The 25,833-nt window shown below is 47.2% G+C and overlaps 1 pseudogene; it reads right to left on the bottom strand.

Annotated features, from left to right (window-relative positions):
- Positions 1–8,958: 8,958 nt before the first annotated feature.
- The window catches only part of LOC120713336, a 29,728-nt pseudogene continuing 12,853 nt past the window's right edge, over positions 8,959–25,833 (bottom strand).

Here is a 25,833-nt window from a genome sequence, read left to right as displayed (position 1 = left end):
GCAGCAACCTAGCACAACTAACCAAAATGCAACCCAAAGGTATATATAAAGGATATAAAGTGGCTAGGAAGTCCTTATAGGCGTACAGTATTAAATGCAGTATGAAAAATGTAATTAAAGTGATAGGTTGTTCATGTTATACTTGCCTTCCTCGTACTGCTCCTGCTGCTGCTCAAAGTGCTCGGAAGACGGCTGCTCCGGGTACTGGTACTGGGGCTCCTCAGATGGATCAACGTCTACTCACGAACACATGGCCAAAACAATGCACAATAATAAGCACACAAGCAAACACTAACAAAAACTAAGGAACAGTACAACAATACATGAAAACAGCGCACAAAACTACTTCTAGAACTATTCTACGCGTTACAACGATCGCGTGGATATAAAGAACGCTAAAAACGGAGCTAAAACGCATTTTCTAGGCTAAAAACAAGTTCTAGGGGCTTATTTGTAAGAAAACTGAAGTTCCAGGGGGTTTTCTGCTAAAACCGAGGACTTAAACATAATTAAACTGAAACTCTAGGGTCTAACTCACAAAAAGACCTAACCTGGATGGCGGGTTCTATTTTGAGAAAAGCCAGGGGGGTATCTGTTAAAAATCTGGGCACAACTGCAATTATTTTTGAACTGCCTAGGACCGCGGGTCGATTTCGGGAAAATGTAGGGTCTCTTTTGCAAAGAGGCCAGGCGAAGGGGTATGTTTAGATCTGATCCGCTGATTCTCGATCCGGCGGCTCAGATCTGAGGGCTTCGGGTTCTAATCATGGACGTCGATCTCAGATCGGGCGGCTGGGTGATTCGCGGGTGACGGCGGCGGCGGAACGCGCCGGCGACTCTGTTTCGCGGTGGCGCGGGTCGCTGCTCGCCGGAGTTCGGTGTTTCTGGTGTTCTGGGCTTCAATCTCGAGTGAGGTTTGGCCGGTAAGGGAGTACGCACGACAGCGAACCCTTCTGGGCACTCGAGGGAGCGGGTCAGAGCCCGCGTGTGGCATGCCGCAGTGAAGGGCGGCCCTAGGTCGCCGGTGAGCCATGCTAACGCGGTTCCAGCCCTAATTGGGTCAGGCTTTGCTACTGGGAGCAACAATGTAGCACGGGGGAACTACCTTGGTGTCTAACACGGCCTATGGCACTGTAGGGCGGCGGTTCAACCACGGCGTGGCGGCCCTGCCCAACAACGGCGAGGTAATCCTCACACGCGCAGAGGGAGGGAGGAAGGGAAACAAGCTCGGGAAGGTGCCTCACCAACGCGTGGTGCTGCAGGGACGTGCGGGCATCGGAGATCGGCGGTGCAGCGGCGGAAATCCGGCGGTGCAGGCGCGGCTCGACGGGGCTTGCACTTGGGGTTCTCGTGCGCGCGGGGCTGATGTCGTGGAAGGAGAGCGCGATGGAGGTCCTGGACCCGAGGCAGAGCGGCGGAGTCGGCTCGCAGTGGAGGAGGTGCTGCGGAACACCGGTACACGGCAGCGCAGAGGTGCTTCACACGGCGGAGCAAGGCGGCGGGGTGGTCAGAGTGCGGTGGCGGCGATGGCGTGGAAAGGTAGGTGCGCAGGAGGGTCCGCGGGCACAAATTAAAGGGAGCAGGGCGGGGATTGCGGCGCGGAGCAGTGAGAAGGGGATCCCGGCGATCTCGCCGGTCATCCCGGGCGCTGCAGTTGCGCGGAGGGGGAAAGGAAGGGGAAGGAGATCTGACGCTGGGGCCCGGGATGTCAGGGGCGGAAAGCGGGCCGGCGCGGCGTGGAAGTGGCGTGCGGGGCAGGCCGGGTGCTGAGGGAGTGGTGGAGCAGGCCCGTGCGGCTTGCTGGGCTGGCAGCGGGGAGCGGGCTGGCAGGGAGAGCCAGCTGGGCCACGGGGAGAGGAGCGGGGTGGCGAGCTGGGCCGGCCGGGTTGGGCTGGATCTCGCGAGTTTGGGCTGAGGTAGTGGGCCGGACTGGGTTTTGGATTTTCTGGGTTTGGGTTTAAGGCTTTCTTCTATACTTCTATTTCTTTTCCTTCCTAATTCTAACCAAATACAACTAATTGAATTCAAACTAATTTGAATTCAAAACCTAACCACACAACAAAAGAAAAAAATGCTCCAGCATGATGCAACAACAAAATTAACCTATGATGAATTTTAATTATTTAAGGAACAAAATTGAATTAAATGCCATACTAAACACAATAAACCTTAGAAATTTAAATAAAGCCAATTAAATTTATTATTAAATGCTGGAATTTAAAATTAGGGTGTTACAGCTAAACGGGCCGGGCCGGCCCGATTAAATCAATTTCGGGCCGTGCTTGGGCCGGCACTTCAGCCCATGGGCAGGCACGGCACGGCCCGTTAATATTTTCGTGCTTAAGCGGGTCGTGCCTAAACGGGCCGTGCTTAGACGGGCCCGTGCCGGGCCGGGCCGGGCCGGGCCGCCCGTTTGGCCACCTATACTCAAAAGTTACAAGACGGCGACTGCATCCATCTCAGAGCGGACAGCCCACAGAGGCTCAAAAGTCACGGAAACAGTGTAGGGAATCCCGATTGCCTTTGCTTAGGGTCGTGAGTTCGATCCCCACCACTCCACGCGAAGCATTTTTTTAATTAATGGTTGCGGTGGGGGCTGCTGGGCTGGTGAGGTGGGTTGCCAACTTGGCTGGTGACCTAGCCTTGCTGCTGACTGGGGTGGTGACCGGGCTATCCAATCAAGAGAAGTAATTTGTATAAAAATGCTGAGGACTAAAAGATATTTGCCAAATGATATGTAGCTTAATGGTAATTGCACAAGAATCTTGTCTTGATGGTTGCAAGTTCAATTCTCTTGCAGGCTCCCTATTTTTTTTATTTTTTCTAGTATATAAAATTGTGTTCCATAATTCATAAATATATGCCAAAAGGGACTACGACAATTTTTGTGCTATATATGTTGAAACGTCATTGTTTTGTGGGCCGGATTGTGACGAAATCAATAAAACGTCACAAAGTTTTGGGCCTAGGATCTATACCTTCAAATCCATGATGAAAATTAAAAAATCATCATAAATTGTGTGAGATTGTGACGCTTTTTAATAATGTCATTGAAAATTCGTCATAGATCACCACATTTCTTGTAGTGACACCCTTGAGTAAAACAAGAAATGTCTGTGCCGATGAGTGGTGATTGAAAGTGCAGATCTGCATCAACCACAATACATTAACTCATAATCAAATTCAGAACCAAATATCTAAATCTAAATATCAATATATTCAATCATATAATATTGACAGACCTTGTCTGGTAGTACGATGGTATGCTTCCTTTTTTTGGCATTCCTTTCGGCCTTTTTTTCAATAGACATTGTTGCGAATCTAATTCTCTGTTTTTCCCTATTTTTCTCCTGAATACTAACAGCAGATGCCACACCAGCTTCATCTGTTGTTACCACAAAAAACAAACCTATAAAACTAAATAAAAAGATTGCAGGAAATGCAACTTGTAGACACAGATAATGAATTAGTAATACCCGCTTCTGCCGCATTTGGGTTGGCCATAGGAGTTTTACTGCTGATGCTCATGTTCCTTGTATACGAATAACTAGTTGAATACCCCGCGCGTTGCTGCGGGATTTGTGGACAAAAATGTTGAAGTTGAGTGTATTGAAAAAATGGAGATATGAAGTTGTAGTCAATTTTAGCATTGGAGATATATGTCATAGTTGTATATAAGATATGCTTAAATACTAAAATTGAAGTACATATAAAAAATTCAAGTTGATGAAACTGATAAAAAGAGGAATCGTAATTGGTATGGTAAGATCGCTTTAATTTTATTCTAGGAGAAAATGGAAAAAGTCTGCATCATTTCGTGAAGTGATTCGACTTTGTATCGACTCTTTGGCTAAGCGAAATTTATGCAAATATTTTTTTAAAATGAAATGTGAGGAATGCAATTGTGTGTGAAATGTTGATAATTAGAAATATAGTTGTACAAATATAGTTGTATCAAACAGTAAAATATTAAGGAGGAACCAAACATATTATCAATATCAGAACATAATGAATGAATGTGTAACATTGAAGAGAAGAGACCTGGAACAATCCTTCACGGTGCTATTCCTGCATGCCACAGTGATGCAAGACAAAATTTAAGAGTAGCAAAACAGCTGGGGAAGGCAAGGAGCTACCAGAACCGAATGGAATAATGGAGTCGAGAGTGTGTGTAACGCTACGATGGCTTCAACTAAGCAAAATATATAAAGCGTTGGGTTCTACAGATCATGAGAAGTGGAAGGGGTGGTAGTGGTAGTGTATTGTTAGATAGAGAGACTTAAGAAAATGATAGCTTGGATGATCAAGTTACAAACATGAGAGAAATGAAGAGACATGAGAAGTGGAAGGGGTGGTAGTGGTAGTGTATTGTTAGATAGAGAGACTTAAGGAAATGATAGCTTGGATGATCAAGTTACAAACATGAGAGAAATGAAGAGACATAGTAAGGTGGATGAAGGAGTGCTTCTTCCATTGTTGGTGGCTCAATGGGGATTGAGAGAAATATAAATTAACATTTTCTAGTGTGATGCATCAATCTTAGAAGACAGAAATACAATAGGCGACTAATTGTTTTTCTTTTTGTTAACGTTTCCTAGTGGGATGCATCAATTTTAGAAGACAGAAATATCATAGGAGACTAATTGTTTTTTTTGAAACAAATGTGGATTTATTTATTAATATTAGATAGACTAATATTTAATTGATAAATGAAAATAATGTTCATGAGACAATAATAAAAGAAAATAAAGGGAGGGGATTTAACATATGTATGTTGCATAGAGTAATATTTAATTGATAAATAAAAAATTTGACTGTTGGGCTTCTTCTTTATTTATACTTTTGATGAACCGCAACATATTGAAAAACATGACTGAGAGAAATAGAAATTATGACACTTAGTGGGTTGATGACATAGCAACATGGCACTTAGTGGATTGATGACGTGGCAGCACAAGGATTGAGAGAAATGCAATTATGACACTTAGTGGGTTGCATCTATATAGAATATATAGATTGCGAGGAAGCCAGTCATCAGAATCATTTACACTAATATCCAATTGGACATCTGCACACCAGTAAATAACTTGAGAACAATTTCCAGTCCCACATTCAATTGGGGTGTATTGTGTTTTAACAAACCAGTCTCATGGTGATCAATGGACATGTTATGTTTATGTTGAGTTGCCCTAGCACCCTGTATTAAATCTGCAACCCAAAATTAAAACTTAAATGTAGACCATCAACCTACACTATAGACCAACAAAAAATGTGCAAACCTGCAGATCCATCCACATGCAACACTGCCGAAAGTGGCATGTTTGTGAATCCTAACACCATGACAAATGAATGAATTAAATCTTGACAATATAATATATATTTATTTATATTTATAGCAAAAAAACGTAGAAAATTCAAACCTGCACCTCCAGCAACATGCATGGCTGCTATATGGGGTGTGGCCGTCAAATTTGCAGCTCCATCCACATGCAACACTGCCGAATGGGGTGCACCTATTAATTGTGCAACGTCCAAACTTGCAGATCCATCCACATGCAACACTGCCGACTGGGTTGCACCTGTTAATGGTGCAACGTCCAAACCTGCAGATCCATCCACATGCAACACTGCCGACTGGGTTGCAGTTGTTAATGGTGCAATGTCCAAACCTGCAGGTCCATCCACATGCAACACTGCCGATAGTGGTGCGTTTGTGAATTCTAACACCATGAAAAAGGAATGAATAAAATCATGACAATAATTTATTTACTATTGCAAAAATGTAGTAGATTCAAACCTGCATCTCCAGCGACATGCATGGCTGCTATATGGGGTGTGTCTGTTAAACCTGCAGCTCCATCTACATGCAACACTGTCAACTGGGGTGCGCCAGTTAACGGTGCAACGTCAACCTTTCATAAATTATCTTTATCTATTTTCTTTCTTGAACAAACATGCCTATTTGAACAACCATGATTTTTTAAACGAACCTCCTGATTGCTTCTCCGCCTTCCTTCGATGATAGTTTTCTCTTTTCCTTGCATTAAGTTCTGCCTTCTTATCTAATGACACATTTGCATAGTGATCTCTAGCTTTTTTACGCCTTATGTTTATTAGTTCATCATCTGCGGAAGAGTCCACACGCATATTTTTTTATTAGAAATTTGCAAACAGAATGCGTCATCAGAGAATGTCGTGGCACTCACCGTCTTCATGAACTCTTGCCCTTTTATTATTAGAACGAACACAAGGTACGCTCGTTGTATCTCCAAGCGGAAGACGTTGATCCATCGGGGCCAGTGGTGAGCCGTGGTCAAGCTATAAGCGATCACTACCGGCAGTGGCGGATTTACATGGGGGGCTAGGGGGGCTGGAGCCCCCCCCTACTGCCTTGCAAACCGTGGATCCCCCACAGCCCCCTCTAAAAATTTTAGCGCCATTGATGAAGGAAGGGAGGAGCTCAAGGTAGAAGAAGGTCACCAGCCCCCCTGTTCCTCATTCCTGGATTCGCCCCTGACTACCGGTGAGATCGCCGTGGTCGCGGCCGGCGCCTTGGTCGTATGCCATGGAAGTCCTAGATTGCTGTGGTCTGTTCCGGCGCCGGCCGGTGGCAAGGATAGCGACCACGACCAGGAACTGCGCAACCTGCTGCAAGCAACAGTTCAATATGTACACGTACGTAATAGCTAGCTAGCGTTAGGAGCTTCGCCGGTTAAGATCATTGGATGGCTCACATGTTAGATATCTAGGCAATTTTCGGTATATTTTAATTCCAAAATTAAATGTATAAACTAGCAATATTTCTATGACTTTAAAGAGTAAAATAAAACATGTGAACATGTTTATATTTATCACACATATAAGCATAAACAATATAAATAACCAAAGTTTCAGGGAGTACCCTAAAGCGGGGCCGTTGCCGGAGGCATTGGCTGCGCTGTTACCAACTGGAGTAGACATCTACTCGGTTGGCCTCAGTCGAAGTAGTCGAACTAAATCGGTGCAGGAAGAAGTTCGCAGTGCAGTCCCGCGAACGGTCACCAAGATGTAGTCGACGTAGTCGTTCGGCTCGTCCACCAGGAAGTAGTCGTTCAATCGGGCAAAGCCTTAGTATTTTTGAGCAGTCACGCTAAAGCGTTACCCAAAAACCTGATTGCCCGCCTATCCCGTGCAGGATCTCAAGGCGAGCAAGGTTTCGGAGGCCTGCTCACGCTAATTCTGTGCGCGCAGAAACTAGCGTTGGGGAACTCAGTTGTTGCAACTGGAGAGGGAGAAGAGAGGAGCCGAGTTGCCTCAGTGCTCTGGTGCAGAATGGATGAGGGGAATGTCACTCCTTATATAGTGACTCAGGTGCTCCTTATATAGTGACTCAGGTGCTCAGGATCGTTGAACCTGGACACCATCAGAGTCATTTAGGTGACGCGATTATGGCCATTAATTACAGATTTAATTGCACGTTTAATCGCACGATTAATTGCTGTCAACGGCAAAATAGCCATCACACCGCACCGCACCTGCACGTCACGTCCGGCCGCGCACGCGCACCGCCCGCGCCTCGGCCCGGCCCGGCCCGGCGAGGCGAGCGAGCGCGCGCGTGTGGTTCACCGTCCTCCTCTTACCGGCTTCACAAGTGGTGTACACGAAGTCCACCTTTTAAGTCGGTTGAGATCCTCCTAAATTCCCGGTACGGAATTAAGCATTGATTCCCTAACATTAATAGTGGGCTTTAAATTCTTTTAATGCTTTAGAATAAATGGGCCAAGCCCATTACTCCAACATCACATACCTCACTGCAGACTCGTAGTGTGCCTTGTCGCTTGCCTCACCATGAAGCGGCTGCGGTTCCAGATGAGCGAACACGGAGCAACACAGCCTGGGGAGCAGCTACGGCGTGCTGCGGCCGTGCGGAGAGCAGGCAGCGGCGTCGGAGGTAGCCGCATCGAAGTGAGCGTCGTCGTCGGACTGGTTGCGTGTGCTGCTCTGTCGGGAGGACGCGTCGTCGGAGGCGGCGCCGTAGGCAGGATGCAAGGCGTAGGAACCTCGTGCGACGGCTCCTCGTCGTGGCGCTCGGGAGAGGGGGCGATGTGCAGGGAGGATCGAGGGCCGTCGGCGTCGGAGGCAGCCGCGTCGAAGGGGACGTCGTCGTCGGACGGAGCGCTGTCGGCAGGACGCAAGGTGCAACAGGCCGCGACGACTCCTGGCGACGGTGCTCGAGAGAGGGGTGATGAGCAGGACGCGACGGCTTCTGGCTCCTGGATGAGCAGGTCGCGACGGCTCTCCTGGATGGAAACTTGACTCCCTGCTTGACTCCTGGATGGAAACTTAGTCAAACATGGAAACATGCGTGTGGCTGATTTGCATGCGTCGTGTGGCTAGTTAAACATGGTAACATGCATACGCAACTGATTTGATTCCTTTCGATCCATCAGAACATGCGCGGGAGGCTGCCGAAACAGGCGCTGGAGGAGCCAATGAGCACGCGGGTATGTGTGGGCTGGTAAAGAAAGGGGCGGTGACAAAAAAAAATTTCAGTTTGGGCAGAAACATTTTCCTTCTCTCCATTTTTTCGGTCCACCCAGGTGCTGTCAAACAATTGGCCTTACATGTGGGCTTTGAAGAGTTGTTTTGTGAGGGGGTGGGTGGAGTTAATTTTGGTGAGAATTGTATTACAAAGTTTCAACTTTTATAGTATAGAAGTATAGATATAGATAGATAGATATAGATAGATAGATAGATAGATAGATTTATAGTATAGATTGAGAATTTCTCTAGATAAAAAAATACTTCTTCCATAACTTTCATTGCATTCAAGTTCCAATTATCCAATATTATTATTAATGACAATCAAAGATACCTATGCCTATATCATTTCATTCTCACCAAACGAAAAAAAGAAAACTCTTATCTATCACAAACTCACGCACCCTTCCGCTCACAGCACGAATCTGGGAGCTAGCCTCACGCCAAGGCGTTGACCGCAACGGGACTTCTGACATAGTGGGTCCCGTCCGTCCAGACGAGCTTCCCGAACATGTAGCCTATCCTGACCTTGTCCTTCTGCGACGTCACCATCACGTTGAACGTCTTCTCCTCGCCAATCTTGCTGAACTCTAGCACCGTCGGCTTCACCTCCATGGCGACCCTGATCGGCGCGCGCCATGACGCGACGTACCTGGCCGGCCGGCCCACATTCCTCAGCCGGCGCGCCACCGTCTGCGAGCCACGTAGCGCCGGCACCATGATGGACGGGTAGTTGAGGTCCTCCATCGGCGACGCCTTATCCGGGCAGGCGAACTTGCCGGCACTCAGCCACTTCATGTCCACCGTGCCGAACCCCATGGAGCAGAGGACGGCGAAGTAGTCCTCGGGCGTGGCATCGTACACGAGGCCCGGGTCGACGGCGCGGTTGGTGTGCACGTTGCCGGCGCCGTAGGCGAACGTGTTGGCCTCCTTGCTGTCGTGGTCGCGCATCGGCGCTCCGATGTTGTCCTGGGTGCGCGCGGTGGTCATGATTGCGGAACGCATCGCGGCGGGGCTCCACTCCGGGCGCGCCGCCTTGAGGAGGCCGATGACGCCGGAGCTGTGCGGGCACGACATGGACGTGCCGGACAGGATTGCGTACTCCAACCGCCGCTTGTCGGATGCGAGCTCCGTCGGGCTGACGTACTCGGGGAACACGGCCAAGATGTCGACCCCCGGTGGGCGATGTCCGGCTTCATCACGGATGGCAGCATCCCGCTGGGACCGCAGAAGGAGAAGCGAGCGATGGACGGTGAGTTCTTCACGCCGACCTCCGTCTTTGTAACACCCAGGAAAACCACGGACGGTCCGCTAGGAATCGGCGGACGGTCCGCCAGAGTAACGCACAGATATTTAGCTGGATGTGGGCCCGGTCATCATCTCCTCCTTCCTCATTCCCACCTCGCCCAGAGACGAGCGCAGCTCATCCGCTCGCGCCGCTGTCGCCCCCTTCCGTCGATCTCCCTCCTCCGTCCAACATACTTCGATTCCTCGCGCGAGCACCTTCCCCAGCACCTCCTCCACCGTCCCCAACCCCCAGCCCGGCTTCTTCCCGGCCAGAATCGCTCCAACCACCACCGGTCACCATTGGAGCCTCTTGGAGCTTTGCTCCACCATCGATCTGCCTCTCCGGTCGTCCTCCGCCCGAACTGACCGCGGGAATAGATTCGTGGTGAGTCACTTGTGCCTCCTAGCCTCTTTCCCCCTCCCGTTGTGCGCCGCTGGCACCGGTGAACCGCCGTCGCCGCCGCCGTGCTTACTGCCGCCAGTCGGGTGGTCTACAAAAGTGAGTCGCGGACGGTGCGCCTAGGAGGGCCGGACAGTCCGCCGGTCAAGTTAGAAGTTGTCCAGAGACGATGTTATCTCTGGTGTTTTCGTAGGATTGAATTGCGGATGGTCCACTATTGGAGAGCAGACAGTCCGCCGTAGAGATAAAAAATTGTCCAGAGACGATGTTGTCTCTGATGGGTTTCGCAGGGTTTAACTGCGGACGGTCCGCTATTGGAGAGCGGACAGTCCGTCGTATAGTCTAGAAGTTTGTCCAGGGACATTATCGTTTCTGGTGGAATTGGCAGAGTGAACTGCGGACGGTCCGCCAAGGAGGGCCGGACGGTCCGCAGTAGAGATTAAAATTTTGTCCAGAGGCGTTTGTTGCCACTGGTGGTATTGCAGAGTTAAACTGCGAACAGTCCGCGATGTTGGAGCGGACGGTCCGCCGTATAGATTGAGATTTGTCCAGAGAGGTAGTTGGATTAGGTGGGTCGGCAGAGTTGTACTGCGGACGGTCCGCCACTTGGGCGCAGACAGTCCGCAGGGCATTCCAGTTGAAGTATAATAGTTGCATCATTGAGCTGCACTCAATTATTTCATATGCATTCGTGTAGCATCCGCCGTTGAGGACGTCGTGTTCGAGGTGATTGCGGCACCGCAGGAGCAGCCGGAGCAAGCCCAGGAGGAGAGGCGTGAGAACCCGGCCCAGGGCCCATCTAACCCTAGCTCTGAGCAGCAGACTGAAGGCAAGCCTCGGTGCACATCCTATTAATTCAAATTTTAACACCTAGATATGTATTTATTATTTGTGCATTATGGTTAGGAGTTGTTTGAAACCCTAGTGGCATGAACCTTATGTTTTCTTGAGTTATACTAGTATGTATAGGACGATAGATATGCTATGCTAAATAGGGTTCAGTAGAAGTCGAGTAATTTTTGGTTACTCGCGAGATATAGGTTGTTTATTATGTTTCCATATATGAGTTACTCATCTTGGGATGGAAGTCTTAGAATGAAAGAAAGAATAGAATCTGAGACCGGGCGGGAGAGGTGTAGTTCCGCCTGTGTCGGTTAAGGACCGAGCCGTTGTCGGCCCTGCTGATCATGTTTGAACTATACTAACCGCATGCCGGGGAGTAGGAGGTAGTTGAAACCGGTAAGCCTAGTACTGTTTCGCTTCGAAAGTACAGAACTTCATCACCACCCCTTAGGGCGAGTCGAGTAGTCGCGGAGAAATGGGATGCATATGTTTACTTTTGGTGGTCTCTCGTTGAGCTCGGCTGACTATATGTAGGTGGGGCGGTTCTGTAATTCGAGGCGGGAAGGGGAAGGGTTGGTGCGTGTGGTCTGACGAGGCATACGCGTGCCGTGTTGGTTAGGTCCACCTTGCAAGGTTAAATCGAATCGATTCGCCGTCAGTCGCTCTCGAACATGGGCACCTTGATCACTGCGTCACATCGTAGTATCGAGTGGGAGTATGTATGACATATGGTTATATTCACTTGGAATGATATTATATGCTTTACCCTGTTTGCTCTAGATATGCCAAATTTAGATGATGGTCAAGATATATAGAATCATGAGCTAAAAATATGGAAATAAGGATTCACTTTAGTCGCTTTTCCGCAAAACTAACCACCAGCCAAAAGCTTTGCAAGTCTAGATATGTGGGCTAAGTTATACCCACTGGTCGGGTAAGTCTTGCTGAGTATTAGTTGCTGAGGGCTTTTGTTGAAACATTACTGCAGGACACGCAGACGTAGACTTCTGTCCCTACTGCGCTAAGTTCATCCACCGGGATGCAGAGGGATGGGAGGTTGTGGAGCCAGACGTTTAGTTAGGGATCTCCCTAGGGTATACTTTTGGTAGTTGTAGGCCCCGTTCCTCTAGTTGAACCCGGATTTCAGTAATGCAAAGTTTGTAAATTATGTATTTATTCAAACTTGGTTTGTAAAACTTAAGATTAAGTCTTATGAATATTTGCTGTATTTTCAAATTTTTGTCGTGTTTGTACCATCTGCGCTCACCTTCGTGTGGGACTATCGGTGTTGTTTCGATCGGGACATGGGTTGAGAAAGGATCGCCAAATGAAGCAGTTAAGCTAATGCGCCCGATGTATTCAAATGACGGCCATTACGCTTAATTAGAGTTTTAATTTGGCGGTGATATCACAGCTGGTATCAGAGCCGAAATGCACCGAGGGTGATACGGGCATGACTAATTTCAAAGTTTTTCAAAAGTATAAAAAAGTTTTGTTAGAAAGAACGTAGGGCGAGCATGCATCTCATGTTATAGTGTTTTTGAGATTTTTCCGTAGAAGTTGATGGGGGTGTGAGTTTAAGGTCTTAAGGACCTTTGTAGGTGACGTTCGGGTCGTAAGATTTTATTGGCGCGACGCGAATGTTTGTGAAAGCGTGTCTGTCGAACCAGAGAGCACTGTCTGGCAGTTCAAATGTGTTGCGCGGATAGTCCGGTCATGACACGCGGACGGTCTATCATCCATTAAGGAAAAATTACATAGAACCATTCGAAACTGAGTTGGGTTGACATTTTGTAAAGCGGACGGTCCGCAGATGCTAAGCGGACGGTCCGCCTTACGTTTTTCGGCTGGACCAGGGCAGATCGGTCAGACCGACTGGTTGAGCCGATCGAACCGCCTGGCCCCGCCTGCAAGTATTACACTAAATTGTTTTTAAAGCTATACATTCTGCAATGTGTCATGTATTGAAAGATTAGTTACTATCAGGATTGTTTTAATTAACCCGGATGATGGAACTATTCTTGTCATGGTTAAATGCAGAATGGCAGCACCCCCGAACCCTCCTGATTTGGCCCAGGCCATTGCGGCCATGCTCACCGGACGCGACGAGCAGACGGCACTCCTCCGGGAGATTGTTGAGCAAGGCAGAGCGCAGCGGCATGAGCATCACCACCAGCCAGCTGTCCCTGGGTATGAGCAGTTTCTGAACACCCAGCCACCGCTCTTCCATAAGGCGGATGAGCCACTGGAAGCAGATAGCTGGCTCCGAACCATCGAGTCCAAGTTCACTCTGCACCCGTACAATGATGGGGACAAGGCAGGATTTGCAGCCCTGCAGCTCAGGGGTCGCGCACGCACTTGGTGGGGCAATCACATGGCCATGTTCCCCGAGGGCGCTCGGTTCACCTGGGCCCAGTTTAAGGAAGCATTCAGGGCGCATCACATTCCAGCGGGAGTGATCAGGAGGAAGCTCATGGAGTTCTTAGCCCTAAAGCAGGGCAACAACAGTGTGATGCAATATGCCCAGAATTTCAACACACTCTCACAGTACGCTGGGTACCACATGGACACGGATGAGAAGAAACAGGCGTGTTTCAGGCAGGGGCTTAGCAGTAAGCTCCAGGATCGCCTGGCGATGTTTAAATTCAACACTTTTAGTGAGCTAGTCAATGGGGCTATCGTTCAGGAGGACGCCCACCTAGCTCACAAAGCAGAAAAGAAGAGAAAGTCACCGGCAGTGGGGTCTTCTAGTAGTGCTCCTCAGAGGCTCCTCCTGGTGCAGTCGAGCCCACAGCGTGCCCCCTTTCAGCACCAGCCACCGCAGCAGTGGGGATACAGGCCCCCTCAGTACACTCAGCCACAGGGGACAATCAGGCCTCCTGCCCCTCAGCAGAATGAGCAGAAGGTCTGGGTGCAGCAGCCGGGGATGCGCCCCAATTTGTTTCCATGCTACAACTGTGGGCAGCCGGGGGCACTTTGCCCGGAACTGTTCGATGCCACCAAAGCAGGCCCAGCAATCCGGTCAGCAGAGCCAGAAGCAGAATGTGGCTCATTTCAAACCGGGGCAAGTGCACTACACCACCCTCGAGGGTATTCCTGAGGGAGCTCCAGTGATGACGGGTACGTTCTCAGTTAACGATCACGCTGTCACAGTATTATTTGTTTTTGGGGCGTCTCATACTTTCATTAGCAAAGAGTGTGCAGTTAGACTTGGGCTGGAAGTAGAACATATGTCGGTTCCCTATAGTATTCATTCACCTGGAGGGCAATTACTAACAAGCCAAACGGTCAAGCAAGTGCCTTTACGGCTTCAAGGAAAAAATTTTGTCACTCATTTAATTGTGTTACCAACACAGAAGGTGGATATTATCCTTGGTATGAATTGGATGAAATTTCATGGGATTCTTCTGGACACTTTGTCATATTCTGTGCATATAAATTCTCATCTCCATGGTTCTATGACCCTATCTCTAAGGGACCATGAGTTAATTTCTCCAACTGTGAGTTACACCGAGGGCAAGACTTTGGCTGACATACCAGTGGTGTGTGAGTACCCGGATGTTTTTCCGGAGGATTTACCCGGGATGCCACCGGATCGCAATGTTGAGTTTGCAATTGAATTGCAACCGGGAACGGCACCCATTTCCCGAAGACCTTATCGGATGCCACCCAATGAACTGGTGGAATTAAAGAAGCAATTGCAAGAGCTGCTCGACAAAGGCTATATTCGTCCTAGCACTTCGCCCTGGGGCTGTCCAACACTTTTTGTTAAAAAGAAGGATCAAAGCATCAGGTTGTGTGTGGACTATAGACTTCTGAATGCCGTCGCAATCAAGAATAAATATCCACTTCCCCGGATTGATATTTTGTTTGATCAGCTATTCGGGGCCAAAGTGTTTTCCAAGATTGATCTCCGCTCGGGTTATCATCAGATCAAAATCCGAGCCGAAGATATTCCTAAGACGACTTTCTCTACCAGATATGGACTTTATGAATATCTGGTGATGTCCTTCGGGTTAACAAACGGTCCGGCACATTTCATGTATCTCATGAACTCGGTATTCATGCCGAGCTGGATAAGTTTATCGTGGTTTTCATTGACGACATTCTTATATATTCCAAGAATGAAGAAGAACATGCTGAGCACCTTCGCATTATTCTCCAGCGTCTCAGAGAGCATAAGTTATATGCTTTCAGCAAATGTGATTTCTGGCTCAAGGAGGTTCAATTCTTGGGCCATATTATCTCCGAGGCGGGTATTTCTGTGGACCCCAGCAAAATTCAAGACATATTTGTGACACCTCAGGTGTCAGTACATTTAAATACAATCAATGTACCTTAGTGAAAGTTAAAGGAAAATTTTGAGAAATTAATTCAAAGAGAAAGGGGTCAAATAAAAGACAAATCATACAAAAGGAATTAAAGGAAAAAGAAAAAGGAGTGAAAAGTTACTCAAAAATTATTTCAAAAATGTCCACCAAATTTTAGTTGGCTCATGAGAGGTGTTTCAATTGACATGTGCTCAATTGAACTTCAACCAAAATCAAGTCAAAAACTGAATAAAACTAAAGTCCTTTTGTGCAAATATGCAAATGTACCAATAGTTCAAAATGTGAGTTTCAAATGAAAATTTGCATAACACAAAAGTTGTAGATCTTGAAAAGTTATGCAAAAATGGTATTCAACACTTTTCCATTTGAGCCCTCCAATTAGGAGATAATTTCGGTTTACCGAGGGGTCCCTGGATTTTCAGAAATCACAAATATGCCCTTATCTCCATCTCTCTCTCCCCCGGCCTGCTCTGTTCGCGCCGCCCACCGTACGCCGCCGGTGGACTTCGTCCACCGCGCGCCCATGGCCAAATGGACCCAGGGAAACCATTTAGCGCCACCTGGCCCGCCCCTTGGCACCTCCTCACGCGCACACGCGTCCCAGACCCCTTCTCGAGCCGCCACGACACCCCCGGCCGGCGCAGCGCCGCTGCCTCCTCCGCCCGCTCGCCGTCAAGTCGCCCAGGGCCGAATCGACCGCCCCCAGTCACTACATTCCTCACCCAGGAGCTTCTTGGCCTATAAAGACCCCCAGAACTCCACAGTCGCGCCCCTTCTTCCCCTTCTTCCTCCTCCCGCCGCTCCGCCATGGCCGCCGAGATCCAGCTCTTGCGGACCGGCTAGCCCAGCCCCACATTGCCCCCTCCGACCACCGCAATAGCTTCGCCACCTCCTAGTTACGCTCCACGCGCGTGGAATCGAACCCAAACCTCCTCCCGACGCTGTTCCCCTTTTGCGCCGCCGCCGGCGAGCTCAGGCTCACCGCGGACCGGCCAGCTCCGAAGAAGACCGAGCACGACAGCTACCCCAGAAGCTTCCTCGAGCTCACGCGGTGCTCGTGCGCACCCTGTTCCCCTACCCCGAGCCCTCCTTCACCCCCAGCGCCGGCAAATCGAACAACCGACCCGCCATTGACGCCGACGAGCTCGAACCCGTGCACCAAACGCTCGAACGTCGACCAGGGTAGGTGTTCCTCGATCCCTTCTCTCCCACGCGCCTCCCCATGGCAGCCCCGGTAAGCCCTGCACCGCAGAACACCACCGACAAGATGCCACGGCGGAGAAGGCCGGCGAAGGACCCGGTTGTAATTTCTTGTTTCGTTCAAGGGTGTTTCTGCAAGTTTTCCAGTGTATACCAGTGAATTTCTAAAATGCGAAACAAATCAAAGAAAAATCGAAAAAATGCAAACTCAACTGATATGGATTCCTTGTAACAAAATCTACGAATTTTGTAACATTCACATCTGCAGAAACTCAACCGATTTTAATCTAAGAAAAAGAATAAGAAACCCACCTTATGCATGTTCATGAAGTTCTGCTCATCAAATGACCTTGATTTTTGGATATGTTATCACTAATGGAATTTTAAGATCACAGTAAAAAGATGGCACCAAACCAAAATAGTTATCATGTTGGAACAATAAAGATTCTCTAATCTGTTGTTAGCTTTCTCGATTTAATTCTGGAAAATATGCACATGAACTTGCTCTGGAATTTTTACTGCGTGCATGTAAAACTAAAACACTATTAATACCTAAATTTCAGATTTATTAGAGATCATTTTCTATATACCATGATTTATGCGTGTTTAATCAACTTAATCCCTCATATATAGTTCTTATGCTCATAAAAATCTATATTTATTTCTGGAGTCTTTTTTTAGCTCTGTGTTATTGTCTAAAAATTTTGAGCTCCAGTTACTGAGTTTTTCTTTGTCGAATAATCATGCTTAGCATCTTAGGGCTAGATTTACCATTTTTGTTCTGAGTAATCTACAATGTTGCTGATCATTATTTTTGGGCATGATCTTGTTTAGAGTATTCTCTACCTGTAGTAAAAAGTTCATATGCAATACTGGTTAAATGCACCTTGAGAAATTTATGCAAACTCATGCTAATTTCACAGAATAACTAATTTATCATAGTGAGTTAAATCTTGAAAAATTTTCTGGAGTATGTTTAACTCATGAATAGTCTCTAGTAAAAATTTGAAAGCCATATCCCTAGTAAAACTCTCTGTAGAATTAATCTTAGTTAAAAGCTTGCTGTTTTTGTTCTTTTTGTCACCTCAGTTATATAAGTGAATAAAATCTGGAAAAATTTCAGTGCTGATTATATGCTATGAAGTTGCTCCCATAAAATTTGTAGCACCAGAACCCATGTTGAACATTCTGTACAAAAAATGAAGCAACTAGAGTAATCCATTTGCATGAATAGTTATAGTTTTTGCTCTATGGTAGATGCTGAATTTATACCATGAATGTTCAAGTTTGGATCTGAGTTATTTTAGTGTTTCATCACTAGCTCTTTAGTAGTTGTGTTGTTAAGAAAGAATGAAAGCATGCCATGTGTTGAAATTAAAAATGAAAACTAAAACCCCCACTCATTCATGAAGAAACGTAGTTAGGTTTACTACTCTATAAATGACTGCCCATGAAATAAACTGTTAAAATCATCACTTAAGTAACTTTTGTTGGACTACAACTTTATCGTGAAGGAAAGAAATTGTTATCCATGAATAACTCATGATCTTGCATTGCATCTAGAAACGGTTAATCTCGCGGACGGTGACTACGAATTGGTGCCCGCGGACTCTTGTGCGGAGCAGGAGGTTAATCTGAACTGTACTAACTTGTCTCAAGACCTGGGCCAAGCCCCAGAGGCTTTTCTGCCTGACAGTGCCCAAGAAGGCAAGCCCCGGAGCATAATCCCACTATTTTTCCGAATTATCATTCTGCTATCTATTTATTAATGTATGGTAATAGTTGGTTTTCTGCATCTAAGTTTTTTAGGCGTTGATCGAAAACCCTAGGTGCATGATCCATAGGAACCTATGTTTGATACCGGATCTTTTTATCGACTAGTTGCCATGCTAAATAGGTACGGTAGAAGTCGAGTGGTTTCCTGCCTCTCGCGAGCAAATAGGAATTGTACTGACTTTAATTCCTGTTGAAATGTAAGGACAACGGGCGGGGTTGTGTAGTTGTGATACCCCGCTGGTATAGTCAAAAATGGCTAAGGCCGCGGTGTGTGGCTCATTTCGTTAAGCGTTTGAAAGTACTAGCCACATACCGAGAAATATGGTAATCGGTAAGCTGAAGTACCTGATTGGACCGGCGAGTGGAACGATCTCGCATCCTCCTGGTAGAAGTAGGATTTATATTTTGTCGCGACGTACGGGTGCAGAGTGGTCGGACTCTGTAGTCGGGGAGGGTGTGCCGGATCCACGGACTGGAAAGAAAGGGGAAAAGTAGCGTGGGCGGGAGCGAAGTCGATCCCCATGCGTGTGGTCTAGGTTCCCCTGGCCAGGTTGAAATTCGATTCGGAATCGTCCGCCTCTCACGGCATGAGATTGCTTAATGATTTCGGTCACATAGAGTAACAAGTGGAACATGATGATGATAATACTGCTGGTTGATTAAATGATTGCTCTACCATGTTTGAGTAGAGTTAGTTGCAAATTTAGAATGGTTAATCCCACTAGAATCTGGCTAAGTAAAACCTGAAGTAGGGATCAACACTTAGCGGCATTTTTGGCAAACAAACCCCACCAACCCAAAAAGCCTTGCATGTCTAGTTATCGGACTATGTTATATCCGGTGACGGGTCAGTCTTGCTGAGTATTAGTATACTCAGCCTTGCTTGTGGCACTATTTTTCAGGTACTAACTTTGAAGATCTGTTTGCAAGTCTTACTTGGCCTTGTACTCTGCCTCCGGGTTGGTCGGTTGAGTGGGATGGCCCTTCAGCTGGTGCTAATCACCCTCCCGCTGAGTGACGCATTCGTACGGGCTTTACCGTTGCGTCACGTTATCTCGCTAGTTATCTTTACTGCTTCCGCTGAACATGAGACTTGAATAATTGAGTAGTTGGAACTCCGTAGTACTTTGCTACTCTGAACATGGTTTGTAATAAATTTTCTTTCCACTGCAATCACTCTGAGATGTATGAAATGGTTTGTGTTGTAATCTCTGGGCTCACCTTCGTGTGAGTGTTGTCTGCTGATCCTGGAATAGCGTGGCTTTTATCGAGGCTTCACTCGAGGAACTACCGGTGAGTGCCAAATTGGGTCAGAGTTGCTTAGCAACAAAGATCAGTGCACCCGGGCCCAGTAGTTTTGGGTGGTTCCGCCACAGCTGGCATCAGAGCTCGCAGACAGTCTACCAGAGATGGCAACCTCGGTTTTCAAAACAACAATTTAAAACTTGACTTCAAAACTACTAAAGTTTTTGAAAGAGTTTAGGATCTCCAAGGACAAGTCTAGGACGTAAAGCCCTAGGGGATCTTATGGGTATAATCAGGTGGCTTATTTTTGTATGGCTAACTCCCAGCACATTACCTTTCAGTAATTAAATTCTGTAATTTAAATTCTGCAACTACATCATCGCCACGAAGGTATGCTTACTCAGTCAGCTGAGGGAGTCTGACCTTCCCGTTGGTGATGCGAGCCGAACGCTGGAGCTCAAGCAGTGGCCTACTTGAGCTGCTGCCCATATACCAACTTCGGTTGATTATATGGGGAGTAATGGTTCGAAATTGGAATTCAATTCCCCGTCAAAGACGGTACTCAGTCAATACGTTGTGTCGATAACGTATGCTTAACGTTGTCCATACGGCGGTAATTGTATGGATGCCGGTTCTATAGTGATCGGTAATGTATGGGAATGCTTTCGTGAGTGCTGGCACGAAAGGTTCATTTTATATACTGTTAATCTTCTGCAGGTACGCTAACTCGAAATCGAATTATAGGCTATCTAGCTATATCGAGTAGCTATATAGTGAGATACGTAATATGTATGCCACCAAAGTCATTGCGTAAGACCAAGGTTACTTGGCAATTTTTCCTTGGTGAGGACGTATAGGTTCTGCATTCATTCTTAAAAGGTTAGCAAATAAATCTCTGGAGAAATCGCAAGCAAAGCAGCTAAAACACTATCCTAAGGAGTATCCAGAAAGTCTGCAACCTGGTTTCCACGAATTTTAACCTTCTGTTAAGTTACTCAAATCGACTTGGGGTAGTAAGACTAAATGATGTTTCCTAAGTTAGCAAGCTTCTGTAAAAATTTGAAATTTTTTTTGAAGCCTTCTAGCATGGTATTTGTATTTTTGGATCAACCCTGTGTAAAACTGTTAACTCTGAACAGTCTATACAACTGAAATTTTTCGACCTTTATAAGTTGTTCAAACTAAAAATCGTTCAACATGAAAGTTGTAGATAACTAAGTGATGAACTTACCATAAAAATTTGAATTTTTTTTGACGTCTGGGTTGAGAGTTATAGTCAAAATACACCCTCTCTGGACACTCAGTTTTCCTGGTTGACATCACTCTGAATACCTGAGCATATCACCCCCATGGATTCCGAATTGAGATTAGTGATGACTAGATGAATCGTTCCTTAATATCAGAGGGATCTTGTGTAAATTTTTGAGAATTTTTGAAGCAAGTTCTGTATAGTTTTGGCCATTTCTTTCACTGTTCCAGAGTTAGTAGTTCTTGTTACCATCAGCTGATCCATCGGTCTTTTGTTGGGACAGATGGAAGAGCTGTTGGTCGTTGACGCGTAGGGGCACGTGCACTCCACTTGCCTGCACTGGGACGGGTTTCCCCGTCGTCTTTGGGAGCTTTTGAGTGCAGCTGGTTACCTCCAGCCACCGGTTTACGATGGCCACGAGTTTGTGGAGGACGGAGTTCATCGCTGCAGTGTGACGATGGTGATTCCGCAGCACCCACTCAACGGGTGGGAGCCGATCGTGACTCAGATGGTCGGTCACTAACTGCTGGACACTTGGGAGCTTACCTCCATGAGGGTGATGACCACCTTTTGCTCTTTGCGCCCTCTGGAGGTGGTTCTGACCGCGTTCGGGTTGTTCCCTACACCTGACCCGGCAGACCCGCTTTGGCTCGACCGGATGGCACACGTGGACGTGGTCGCTACCCTTGACCCGGTCGGGGCACTTCGGATGACAGCGATGTGCTTGGACGGTCTTTACAGACTTCACACTTACCAGAGTTACGCCGTCGCTCAGTTGGTGGACCACGCTCAGGCCCTGCACCTGGCGGTCCAGCTGAGAGATGGGCAGCTTTAGGAGGCTAGTACCGAGCTTGAGAGCAGGGCTACTCTTATCGTCCAGCTCCACGGCCAGGTTCACGAGCTTCAGGACACTGTGTCGGATCGTGACGCTACGATCAACTTCCTGAAGGACCAGTTTCACGACCTGCAGCTTGAGTTGGACGAGGCCCAGGGGCAGCTCCACGCGATACAGCACGCGCAGGATGCCCTTCACGCACCTCCCGACGAGATGCAGGTGGACGAGGAGGACGAGCCCCAGGAGATCGAGGGCTTTTCGGAGATGGACTCCGAGGACCAGGCGCCGCAGCCCGCACCGGTTGAGGTTCACACTCCCGCGGCGAGTGAGGCATCGGTCAACATGTAGACCGGGGCGCTGTTTCTTAGCTTTTGTAGACTCCTCTTAGTATAGCCTACTTTTGGATCATTGCTACTAGGCTAACTTAGAGTTGAGTAACCCCCTTAGTACTGATGTTAGGAGTGACCAAGTAGAAATGAGAGAACGATGGATGTAATGAACCCCTAATGCTACTAGTGTTAATTATCAGTGATCTGTGAAAAGCTGAAAGCAGCAGCTAGTTCGAATTTTTATCCTCTTTTCCTTTCGGATTTAGCTCCTGAGTTGAATACCAAAGTTGTTCCAAATTTCATCGGGAACATGCTCGCAAAATTTCAGCCCAATCGGATCAGTATCGCAGGAGATAATCGCAAATTACAGAAGCTCTGTTTTCTGTGAAACAGAAAAACCAGAGGAGGAGTAAATGAATTTTTCGACTAACCTACTCTGGAAATCTGACTTTGTGATGACTACCAAAGTTGTAGATCATGAAATAATCTATCTCCTGTAAAAATTTCAAGTTTATATCATGTACAGTACTCCAGTTATGAGCGTTTTTGTATCACTGGTTTTCTGCACGACGTGATTTAAGCAATTCCGAATATTTACATGTCATCTTGAGTTGAAATTCCCATTCGAGGTGATGATAATGATGGGTCTAATGCAAAAGTACTCACATTTCAGATGGTGGGATCGACTTGAGTCACCCCTAGTGGTTTTGGAGCCGGGGGGAATGGTGATCCCCCTCCACCTCCTCCACCGGTGGGTATTGCTGAGGTTCTTGCCGCCCAGACAGAGATTTTGCGGCAGTTGGTTCAAGCTCAGCAACAACCGCGGGGTGGGCATCATGCTCATCATGCACAAGAGGCGAGCTACCAAGATTTCCTCAGCACTCAGCCTCCGCTGTTCAATAAAGCGGATGAGCCTCTAGACGCGGACGCTTGGATTCGCACGATCGAGTCCAAGTTTTCTCTATTGACTACTCCTTGTTCCGAAGCGAACAAGACTCGCTATGCCGCGCAGCAGCTTCGCGGATCAGCTCGTATGTGGTGGGATCATTACCACGGGATGCTACCGGCTGATCATGTGGTGAATTGGAATGAGTTCAAATTGGCTTTTCGAGACCATCATATTCCAGCTGGACTTCTTGACCGTAAGCTCAACGAGTTCTTGGCCTTGACTCAGGGCACGCGTACTGTGGTGCAGTATGCCCAAGTATTCCATCAATTGTGTCAATATGCTGGACATCACGCAGATACCGACGCTAAGAAGCGTGAACGCTTCCGTCGAGGCCTTAGCACCAAGTTACAAGAAAGGCTAAATCTTGTCCGTGCAGACTCTTTCAATGAATTGGTGAATATGGCTATCTCTCAGGAGGATCTTATTTCTGCACACCGCGCTGAAAAGAAGCGCAAGGCACCTGCTGGACCCTCGAGTGCCTCTGCACCGATGTATCGTATTGTGCAGAATAGCCCACCCGCACTCTCTCAGAAGGCCCCTCAGCCAGGGCGTTGGATTATTCGGCCTCCTCAACAGCAGCAGCAGACTCGATTCGGGTTTCCTCAGCAAGCTCGATTTGCACCTCAGCAGCAGCAGAACGGCCCTAGGCCGAATACTCAGCCAGCCGCTCGCCCTGATAATAATAACCGCTGTTTCAGATGCGGGAGTCCGGATCACTTTGCCAAGATGTGCCCCCAGGCGGGACAATCCCAAGGGCAGGCTTCTCGCAGAAATGATCAGAACAAGGGCAAGAGGCAAACCATTCAAGTCAGGCAGGGCCGACTTAACTTCACCAACCTTGCTGAACTACCCGAGGGAGCACCAATCATGTCGGGTACATTCTCTATAAACCATCACCCCGCAGTTATCTTATTCGACTCTGGTGCATCTCATAGCTTCATTAGTTCTAAATTCGGAGCAAGGGTTGGGTTAGATTTTTGCCACACGAAAGGATCATTCATGATATCTACTCCGGGTGGTAAAGTTGCATCAAACCAAATCATTAATAATGCGCCATTAAGTTTGGGTAGTAAAACCGTCCCTACCACTTTAATATTGCTGCCACTAGAAGGTATGGACATTATTCTGGGAAAGGATTGGATGAACAGACATGGGGTAATGTTAGATATCTCTTCCCGGGCCGTTGAAATCAATTCCCCAACTCATGGTCATTCGGTTCTATATTTACCTCATCATCAATGTCCCAACTCTTGTGCCTATGCCATGAAAGATATTCGTCTCGAAGATATTCCGGTAGTCCGTGAATATGCAGATGTGTTTCCGGACGATTTACCTGGTATGCCGCCAGACCGGGATATCGAATTTGTCATTGAACTTCAGCCTGGTACAGCACCTATTTCAAAAAGGCCGTACCGAATGCCGCCTAAAGAATTAGCTGAACTAAAAATCCAGCTACAAGAACTGTTGGACAAGGGTTTTATTCGTCCAAGTGCTTCACCTTGGGGCTGTCCGGCATTGTTCGTAAAGAAGAAGGATGATAGTCTGAGGTTGTGTGTTGATTACCGGCCTCTCAATGCGGTGACCATCAAAAATAAATATCCACTTCCCCGCATTGATGTACTGTTTGATCAGTTGGCTGGAGCCAAGATCTTCTCCAAGATTGATCTCCGTTCGGGGTATCATCAAATTAAAATCCGGCCTTGTGATATTCCCAAGACCGCCTTCTCAACCAGATATGGTCTCTATGAGTACTTGGTTATGTCTTTCGGTCTCACAAATGCTCCGGCTTATTTTATGTATCTCATGAACTCGGTATTCATGCCGGAACTTGACAAGTTTGTCGTGGTTTTTATCGACGACATTCTGATCTATTCCAAGAACGAGGCGGAACATGAGCAACATCTGCGCATTGTTCTTCAACGTCTCAGAGATCATAAGCTATACGCAAAATTCTCCAAGTGTGAATTCTGGCTAGACACAGTCAAATTTCTGGGTCACACTATATCTAGTGAAGGCATTTCAGTTGATCCCAGCAAAGTACAAGAAGTGATGGACTGGAAACCTCCTACTTCAGTTCATCAGATCCGCAGTTTTCTCGGCTTGGCGGGGTATTACCGCAGATTTATTCCGGACTTCTCCAGAATCGCTAAGCCCATGACAGAACTACTAAGGAAGGATGTCAAGTTTAGATGGAACGCAAAGTGTGATGAAGCATTCCATACTTTGAGAGCACATCTAACCACTGCACCAGTCTTGACTCAACCTGACAACAATAAACCATACGACGTTTATTGTGATGCTTCAGGCACTGGTCTTGGTTGTGTTCTAATGCAAGACAATCGGGTTATAGCCTATGCTTCCCGAGCTCTTCGGCCACACGAGCTAAATTATCCCACTCATGATCTTGAGCTAGCCGCAGTTGTTCACACTCTCAAGCTTTGGAGGCATTATCTTATGGGCACCCATTGCAATATCTATACCGACCATAAGAGTCTCAAATACATTTTCACTCAAAGTGAACTGAATATGAGGCAATGAAGATGGCTGGAATTAATCAAAGATTATGACCTGGAGGTTCATTATCATCCGGGCAAGGCGAATGTTGTAGCCGATGCGCTCAGTCGCAAGGTTCACTGCAATTGCCTTTCAATGGAGTCATATAATGACACATTGTGTGCCGAAATGCAAAGGCTGAAATTGGAGATCATCCCTCAAGGTTCTTTGAATCATATTTCGGTGGAACCGACACTTCACGACAAGGTCATCATGGCACAATTACAGGACAAAAGTGTTGGTATCATCAAGCAGAAGGTAGTAGAAGGTGAAAATAAATATAAGTGTTTCCGAGTGGACCATAAAGGAATTTTGT

This window comes from Panicum virgatum, chromosome 6K (genome assembly GCF_016808335.1).
Source record: "Panicum virgatum strain AP13 chromosome 6K, P.virgatum_v5, whole genome shotgun sequence".
In the NCBI taxonomy this organism is placed as follows: Eukaryota; Viridiplantae; Streptophyta; class Magnoliopsida; order Poales; family Poaceae; genus Panicum; species Panicum virgatum.
The sequence above is the reverse complement of the archived record's forward strand: the minus strand, read 5'-3'. Positions and strand labels throughout refer to the sequence as shown.